This window comes from Salvia miltiorrhiza, chromosome 1 (genome assembly GCF_028751815.1).
Source record: "Salvia miltiorrhiza cultivar Shanhuang (shh) chromosome 1, IMPLAD_Smil_shh, whole genome shotgun sequence".
NCBI classification, from domain to species: domain Eukaryota; kingdom Viridiplantae; phylum Streptophyta; class Magnoliopsida; order Lamiales; family Lamiaceae; genus Salvia; species Salvia miltiorrhiza.
The window spans coordinates 54,593,905-54,603,073 of NC_080387.1; positions in this window are offsets into that span (position 1 = coordinate 54,593,905).

Below are 9,169 nucleotides of genomic sequence, written 5' to 3' on the forward strand. Positions count from 1 at the left end.
TGACTACATTGCTTCTTTCTAAAAATGCTAAAAGTAAAAGGCAACAATTTTTCATAAACTATTTAATTTTTCAATTAATAAAGCCAAAATTGAAAACAATTGAAATACAACTGTAGCAATTACCAGAAAAAGGCTTTGTTGACTGTCAATGTCAACCCTGTATTATTGTCTGCTTTCTAAATTCTAGGTGAATTTGCAATTTGATATCCAATTAAATAAAATACAAATTAGAAATAATCAAATAAGACGAATTTTCAGTTCATTGAAATGTGCAGAAAAGTCCCACTTGCAATTTTTCCATTTCAAAATAAGTATCGTTTAATATTATTATTGTTTTCCGAAGAAGATAGTGTTATTTTAGAGTTTTTAGGTAAGTTTTTTTTTAAATTTTTCTTCTTAATTTATTCTTTTGTCTTAACTGAATTAGTAAATATACATATTATGGGCTATTTTTCCATTGATCAGTCAATACTATGGAATGTACTTTAAATTTATTTATTTACTTGTTTTAAGGAAACTTAAATTTATTTCTAAATATGCGTGCAAAGCAACAAATTGATACTCATATTGAAAAAGAAGACTAAGATCAATAGCATATGCAATATTGCTACCTAATTTAATTTTCAAAAAGGAAAGAAAACGTTTAATTTAATAGTTGAAATAAATAAAATTGATAGGATTGGAGGGTGATTAAATAATTCACCAAACTTTGGAGTGATAAATAATCACTTAATTGGATTATTGCATACAGGTTGAATTATCAATTGCAGATTGAATCATGCAAATCAAACACTTATTTAAGGTTAGACCTATCAAATAGGTTGTTTCGGTTTGTTTCATTTTTTATGTTGCTTCATTGGTCTTCTGAATGTAATCATTTTTGGGCAACATCTATGTATGTTATAGTCCATTCTATTTCTGTTTTTTCTTGTTTATTCCGTTGGGCATTGTCACTTTTAGGCACCGTCATGTATGAGATATTGATTGATGTTTTATTTATAGGTTGAGGGTCTGCCTAACCCCTCACCCTTAAGATATTTATTTATTTTTTCTTTTAAAAAATAATAATAAATCGGGTCGAGCCAGCCCGGTCCGACCCACCGAGCTTTTAGAATATAGTGGGTCGGCTGGGGGGCGGGGTCAAAATCTGATCGAGCTGCAAAATAGCAAGCCCAACTCAGTCGCTCTCGGGTCATCGAACGGTCGAATTAAACCCGTTCAATTTTTTTTTCTTATATATTGTTTTTTAGCTACATAAATGATGAAAAACAAAATAAATTGAATCGACTAATATAAAATTAAATCATCAACTCACAAATATAATGAAAAAAAATTGCAACTAACTAACCATTTTCATATTATATAATTGAGCCACACCAAAGCAGTCATTGGATCAATTTTGACAAAATGAACTATTAATTAGTTTACATATTATTTTAGTATATACTATCAAACTTAACAACGTATTCTCTCTTCCAATATATCACGTCAAATCTAGAAACTATTTACATATTCATAATTACGAATTTTATGTATTCATAATTACACATAAACCACACTACATGTTTGGTTGTATTTTTAGAAAACTAACCTAATAAGTATGGAATATTACCACACATGATAGTCCAGCGTTAGGTAATTTAGTATCTTAACACGTTCGTTATAATTATATAATTATCTAATTTTTATTGAACGTGTATGATGAAATCGTTGTTTAACTTCACGCAAATAAAATTTTTGTGTCCACAACTACACTAATGAGTAGCAAGTTTAGGATCGAATCCACAAGAAATTGATTGTAATCTCTTCGGCCGTCAAGGTGTCACTAAAAATAGTTGATTTTGGTACCATGCTTTAACTACCGTTGTGGGCAAATGAATAAAGAAAATTAAACTGAAATAGAAACGTAGATTGGTCAAATGACAAAACAAACCTGACTTGGACTTGACTCATTAAACATGAACTTCACTCGGTCATAGGTGCAAACATATTCATCACATGCATACGTCAATCGGTTATAGGCATAAGACAATAACGCTCCCAATTGTCACACATCACACACTCTACAACCTCTTGCCCAATCTTTCCTTTCAGTGTATAAGCCCATAAATTATTAATTAATGCCTTTATCTATTCTGGCCATAAGCTCTCCCTACATTGGTCTCTCGCTTGAAATAGTTATACCCAAAATGCGTTAATGTTTAGAATAACCCAATTCGACCTCTTACATGAAATTAACCAAAAATCGCAACTCCAACACGAGTTGTACTCTTCAGAGGCTGAAATTTATTTTGCCTTGTGCCCAAAGGTTTCCCAAACCGTTTTAAATCAAACCTAGTGTATCAGGAACATATTCATGTGACTCTTAAGACCAATTAGTCCTCGCAAGTTTAAGTATTTCATGCTCAATTCATCTTGCCCAAATCAGGTTTTAATACTAAGCTAGACATCGACGAAATAAATAAGACAAAAGCCATAAAGGAAATCATACTTTAACTCAAATGGAAATAACTTAATATAATTAAATAAGTACTTACGGCCAAAATTGTCGTCCAAAACATGAACAAAAAATGAAATACTTGCCCACAGACAGGAGTATATATAGGGATGTCAATGGATATTGGACTCGGCCCAAATCCGTGGATATGGATCCGTTTTTAGGGTTTGGATCTCAAAATTTTGGACCCGACGGATCTGGGCCAAATATGGATCTTAATTTATAAAAAAGATCTGGATTTGGATCTTGAAATTTTAGATTCGGATCCGCCCCCACCTCATAATACATTTATCACTTTAGTCAACTACACTTATATTTCACTCATAACACCTTTATCAGCTTTTTTGTTTCCTTGCTGACCATCAAATGAGAGTGTATTTCGTGGACGGGGGGAGTATTATTTATATTTTATATTTACTTTTAATTTATAATAATATAAAACATAAATATAAATATTAAAAATTAATACGCAATGCTAATACTTTAAAAATCAATACACAATATTAATACTTTACACAATATAAATATAAAACATAAATATAAATATATAAAACATAAATAAATATTAAAAATCAATACTACAGTAGACCTACAGATCTAGATCCATAGACCCGTGAATTTGACGGATATCTAGATCACAAATTTTTAGAGTTCGTCGGATTTGGGGTTGATCTAGATCTGTGAAAATAAAACGGATCTGGATCTGGTATTTATAGGATCCGATCCAGAACCCATTGGCATCCCTATATGTGTAGTTTGCTTCCCGCACTAGCTCTGAAATAACAACACAACAGAAAATGGTTACCATCAGGCGATAAGCCTTCAGGTATTAATAAGTGCGATTAGGGCTTCTCTAGGGCTCGAGAAGGCCCAACCCATGAAGAGTCAGTTGGAATGAGGAGTCTCGCGATTCATCCATATCTTTAGGCCTAATTTTGAAATTTGAATATTTTTGGATAGGGAAGAGGTTTACCTCTATCGGCCTCTTTATAGATGATCATCCCCTTCTGCCCTGGATCAAGCGCCTACACGTCAATCCTACCTCATTCGTCTATTGTGTGCGTGTGTTGTCAAGCGGTAAGAGGTTAACCACCTAAGGCCAAAGAGCCTATGTTCGACTCTTCTGTGTAAGGGTGTCAAAACGGGATGCGGGTATCGGGTATACCCGACCCGTCCCGATACCCGTGCGGGTTTCGGGTACCCGATACCCGCATTTTACGGGGTGCGGGTCGGGATCGGGTATTAAAATTTCAAAAAATGTGGGTATCGGGTATACCCGAATACCTGCCTAATATTTAATTAATACATATTTTTAACATTTTATATAATTTAATAATATTTTAATATCAAAATGCAAAATCCTAAATCTAATTCCTAAGTTGAAGAACAGAATTCTCTTCTGCCTTAAAGGAAGCCGTGCCTTAGGACTTAGGTTAGGCCCCTGGTATTTATAAATGATTATCAAATAAATTAAGCATTAATAGTTTGAATTTGTAAGTATATATAGTACACAATATATATAATCATATAATGGGTTCAAAGGATACCATAACTATTTTATCATCTTTGATCACATAGAATTATAAATTACTACAATTTGTCAGATTAAATATCTGAATTAGTAATACTTTTAAAAATAGTAGTATAGTACTATCATTGATAATGGATTGTGGTTTATATTCAAACTTTTCCCTTTTCCTTTAGAAGCATATTATTTTCGTAAAATAATAGTACTATTTTTTTATGTACAACAATTATTTTTGTTTAAAACATATAATAAGCCTAAAACTTAAAATTTTTAATTAGCCAAAAAAAAAAGGAAAATTTTGAAAATTTGGTTAAAATGCGGGTATGCGGGTACCCTAATACCCGCATCGGGTACCCGCGTCGGGTATTAGGGTACCCAACAGTAGGGTCGGGGTCGGGATCGGGTAGGGAAATTTAGGAAATTGCGGGGTCGGGTACCCTCAAAAATCGGGTAGGGTACCCGACCCGTCCCGTTTAGACACCCCTATTTCTGCGGTACGGCCTTTATATTTCTTTATTTAATACTATTAGTTTATCAAAAAAAATATATTAAGATTTTTTCTTAATATCTAAATTGAATCAATCAAACAAATGACATGTGTCTTATCTTTTATTTAAAACTCAAAGAGATTGCAAGGTCTCGTTTTGATTGGAACCAGACCACAGTAGGTCGACATAATTAATAGAAGAACATTTTCTTTTCTTTTTTTAATTATTAATATCGTATGTGTAAGATTGACCGCCTGCTTCATGGTCTCTGTTAGCGGCAATCTTGACATTTAGGACAATTTGTAGTTAAATTATTTCTCCTTTGCAATGTGGGCTAAATGGTAATTTGTGATTTTGCACCAAATATAGTGATTTCTTGCACCATCACAAATTTATGGCAATTTCCAATTGAAATGTTGCCGAATGCCGATTTCGATAGGAGCACTTGATAATTCCATTTAACTCTCACTTAACATCAAACATCATACTCATGCCCAAACATTATTCACTTCGACTCACTTATATATATATATCTCGTAAATTTATCAAACAATATTTTTCAAAAAATTATATAACACAAATCAATATCTAGATTTAAATTCATTCAGTGATATATCGATCTATATATAGTATTTTTACTATTAATTGTTGCCTTCAAAATTGAATATTTCTTACAAATTTTGACCCTTGAAAAATTCTCACGCAAGACTTCTCCATAATTCATGAGCTTTGAAATCATCAATAATTATATATATGGCTATCAACATGTGCAAAAATTATATAATTGCAACGTTGTCAAACATTTAATTTATCTATATTATGTAGAGGCCATTTATAATGTGTAATGCATTTTGTGCAAAACATTATATAATTGTAACTTTATCAAACATTTAATTTAATTTATCTATATTATGTAGAGGTCATTTATAATGTGTAATGCATTTTGCGCAAAACATTATATAATTGTAACGTTATCAAACATTTTTTTTTTTTTGAGAGGGAAGGCGTGTTATTTTATTACGCTAAATCGTTGATTACAATATCCCTTAACCAACGAGGGTAATCGTCCTTCCAGACATGCCTATTCTCGATACTACGCGCAAACTGCGCCAACGCATGAGCTGCCATATTGGCCGTGCGAAACATATGAAAAACTCCAAACATACCATTCTCCCTAGCCACCATGAGGATCTCCTGGATGTCATCGGGTAAGAAGTCCCGATCATCCGCTGGCTCTGCCATAACCCTTGCCGCCAACATGGAGTCGGTGAAGACGCTAAACGGCGCCAAGTCCAGTTCCACGCAGAGGACAATTCCCTGCACAACAGCCATTATCTCGGCCATAAGCGGGTTAGACTTGGGTCTCGTGCGTTTAGACATAGCAGCGCAAATCTTGCCGTTGCTGTCCCGAACGATGACGCCCACACCAAAAGCACTCGATTGGTCATCAAAGAGAGCATCCACATCAACTCTAAGGGTGCCGCGCTGCGGGCACAGCCATCTCCTGTCTCCCATCGTCATTCCCATGATTTAATTTATCTATATTATGTAGAGGCCATTTATAATGTGTAATGCATTTTTTTTAGAAATACAAGAGATATCTATTATCTATATTAATAAATAAAAAAGAGCTTAAGGCATCCTAAGGCACAACTTGTGGATTGCCTATTTTACCCCTATTACATATTTTATTTTAAGGTTATTTTAAATATTATATATTTATAAGAATATATTAATTCATTAGATATTACACTTAATCTATGTGATATATATCTGTAGCTATTGATAAGGTTTATAGATAAATATAATCATTCAATAAATTATCTAATAAAAGTAATGAATTAATAGATTTTTTTTAAATAATAGATTATCAAATAAATTAACATTAATTACACGTACAACGTACGTTCTCTCTGCTAGTCAAATTAAATAAGCTATCCGCACGCAGGCGAGACCTCTACACCATCACACAAAGGTGGAAAAATAATCGCACGCAGGCGGGATTACTACCCACACAAAGGTGAGAAAACTATCCACACAAAAGTGAAAAGACTATATATACCGCACGCATATAAAATTGAACCCAAAACCTCTTGCCTCTACAAGAACTATAGAAACTATAAATTGAAATGATTTTTCCTGACCCAATTAATTAAAGAAACATCCTTGGATTGTCAATACAAAATTTGAGACTACAAGGATGGAGCCCGTGCCAATAACGCCTAATTCAAGTGGTAAAGTTGAGGCATTAAAAAGTTCTCTCTTATGAGAAGTCATTAGTTCAATCCCCCATACGGTAAGCAGTGCTTCATTACCATCCATCATTATAGATACTTCTAGACTCGGTTCTCACTTATTTGATTCGGGTCATCCTGATGGGAACAATATAATGTGTATATATGCTGATAATAATTTCACCCAGACGTAGTTGATATGCACATTACATATATATTTGGTTTTGAAGAAATTGAAACAAAAATTTATTTGTTAGCATTAGCAATAAGGGAACTAATATTTACTTATATGATTTACTCAACCATAAATTAAGTCTATAAGACTCTGATTTAGTTAATATATATAATATTAAGTTCAAATTATTATCTTTCGTATAGAACGGTTTATAGGGGTTTCTCTATTTCTCATTTTTCGTATGTTGATGATATTATTATCTTCACGCAAGCAAAGATCGAATCCTTGCAACGTCTGGTTGACTGCCTTGATCACTATTCCACTATTTCTGGCCAGAAAGTGAATAATGGCAAGAGTTGTTTCTACATTGGAGATCAACATGGACAGTGGGAGTTGAGTATTAGTGTGATTGGTGGCTTCCAGCGTAGTACCTTGCCCTTCACTTACCTCGATGTTCTGATATTTCAAGGTTACCGTCGTGTCTCTCATTACCTTGGTATCAGAAAGAAGGTGACGGATAGGATCCTTGGTTGGTCTCATCGTCGTCTCTCTTTTGGCGGGCGCTTGGCACTGATTCGGAGTACTCTCAGTGCGATTTCCCTCCACATCCTGCATGTTATGGAGCCTTTGCAGTGTGTCCTTCGGGATTGGGAGCAGTTGAGACTACTCGATTTTTTTGGGGTTTTGTGGGTGAGCAGCGGAAGATTCACTGGGTGAGCTGGGAGCAGATTTGCATGCCTTTAGCGGAGGGAGGTCTTGGTATCCGTCTCTTCTCTGAGGTTGTTCGTGTCTTCAGCTTTAAGTTCTGGTGGCGCTTTCAGGCTAAGGAGTCTCTGTAGGCTAAGTAATGTGATGGAAGGTTTTCTCAGCGTTCTCATTATACGGTTCATGTAAGTCCTACTTGGTATCGTAAGATGCGTATTTCTGAGTCTGCTCATTGTCATATTATGTGGTCCATGAGGAATGGTAGGGTTAGTTTCTGGGATGACATATGGTTCAGGGATCACCCCTTGAGCTTATATTGTCATCTCGGAAATGGTCACAGCTTTCCATGTGTTTGTGATTTTTGGCATGATTTTACTTGGGATGAGACTCGTTTGCATGATTTATGTGACTTGCATAATATACCTGTAGATTTGATTGTTGCTCTGAGCCGGGCCGATTGTAATGGGAACGGAGGATGTGATGCAATGGGATCTGACCAGCCATGGTGAGTTCTCTACTTTCTCTGCTTGGGATCTTGTCCGGAGACAGCTTTCCAAGCAGACTTTGTTTGTTGACATCTAGAGTGACTGTCTTACTCCTTCTATTTCTGTCTTCCTGTGGCTTCTGATTTTTGGTCGTCTTTCTGTTGATTCTCATCTCTCCAGTGTCTGTGTTGTGTGTCTCCCTAGTCCGACTCGTGTCTTCATGTATTCTGTAGAGTAAGGTTGCATTGATTGTTTGGGCTCATTTTGACTCTTGGTTTCCTGCTATGCACACACCTTATCACACGAGCACTGATATTGTCATATTGCACGTAGACTAGGTTACCGCCGGCACGTCTTCCCTAGGAAAGGCAAGAGACATATTTCATTTTTGGTCTTGTGTTTGGTTATGTGGTTTCTTTGGACGGAAAAGAATAGTCGTAAGCACAAGGTTTCATTTGAATAGTCCCTAGTGAGGCTGCATTCGATCCACTTTGGGTCGTTGGCTCCCTTCGGAGTTTCCATGGGTGAAGATGAACACAGATGGTTCTTTCGATTCTCAAACGCAGCACGGTGCTGGCGGAGGAGTGGTTCGTGATCATAGTGGAGCCCTCTCATTGTTGCCTTCTGCTCCCTATGTGATGCTACTTCTAGTTTTGAGGCTAAGTTAACTGCCCTGCTCGAGGGCCTTAGGTTGGCTATCACTTTCTCTGATCATATCTGGGTTGAGATGGATGCGGCGGCGATCGTTTTGCTTATGTCTGCTGTGCATCATGGTCATGCTAGTATTCGTCATACTGTTGTTTGGATCATGCAACTTATTCAGCATAGACAGGTTAGGTTCACTCATATCCATCGTGAGGGAAACTGAGAGGGCATCAGACTCAGACGTTGATTACTTTCGATGGCTCTTCTGCTCCTCGGCAGTTTCTTGCTCTGGTTAGGATGGATAAGCTTGGTTATCCTAACTTTATTTCAATTTTCATGTTGATATAGCTAGTTTGTTTTGGCTTGTTGTCTTTTTTATTTTGTTTCGTTTGTCCTCTGGGTGTCGCCAATT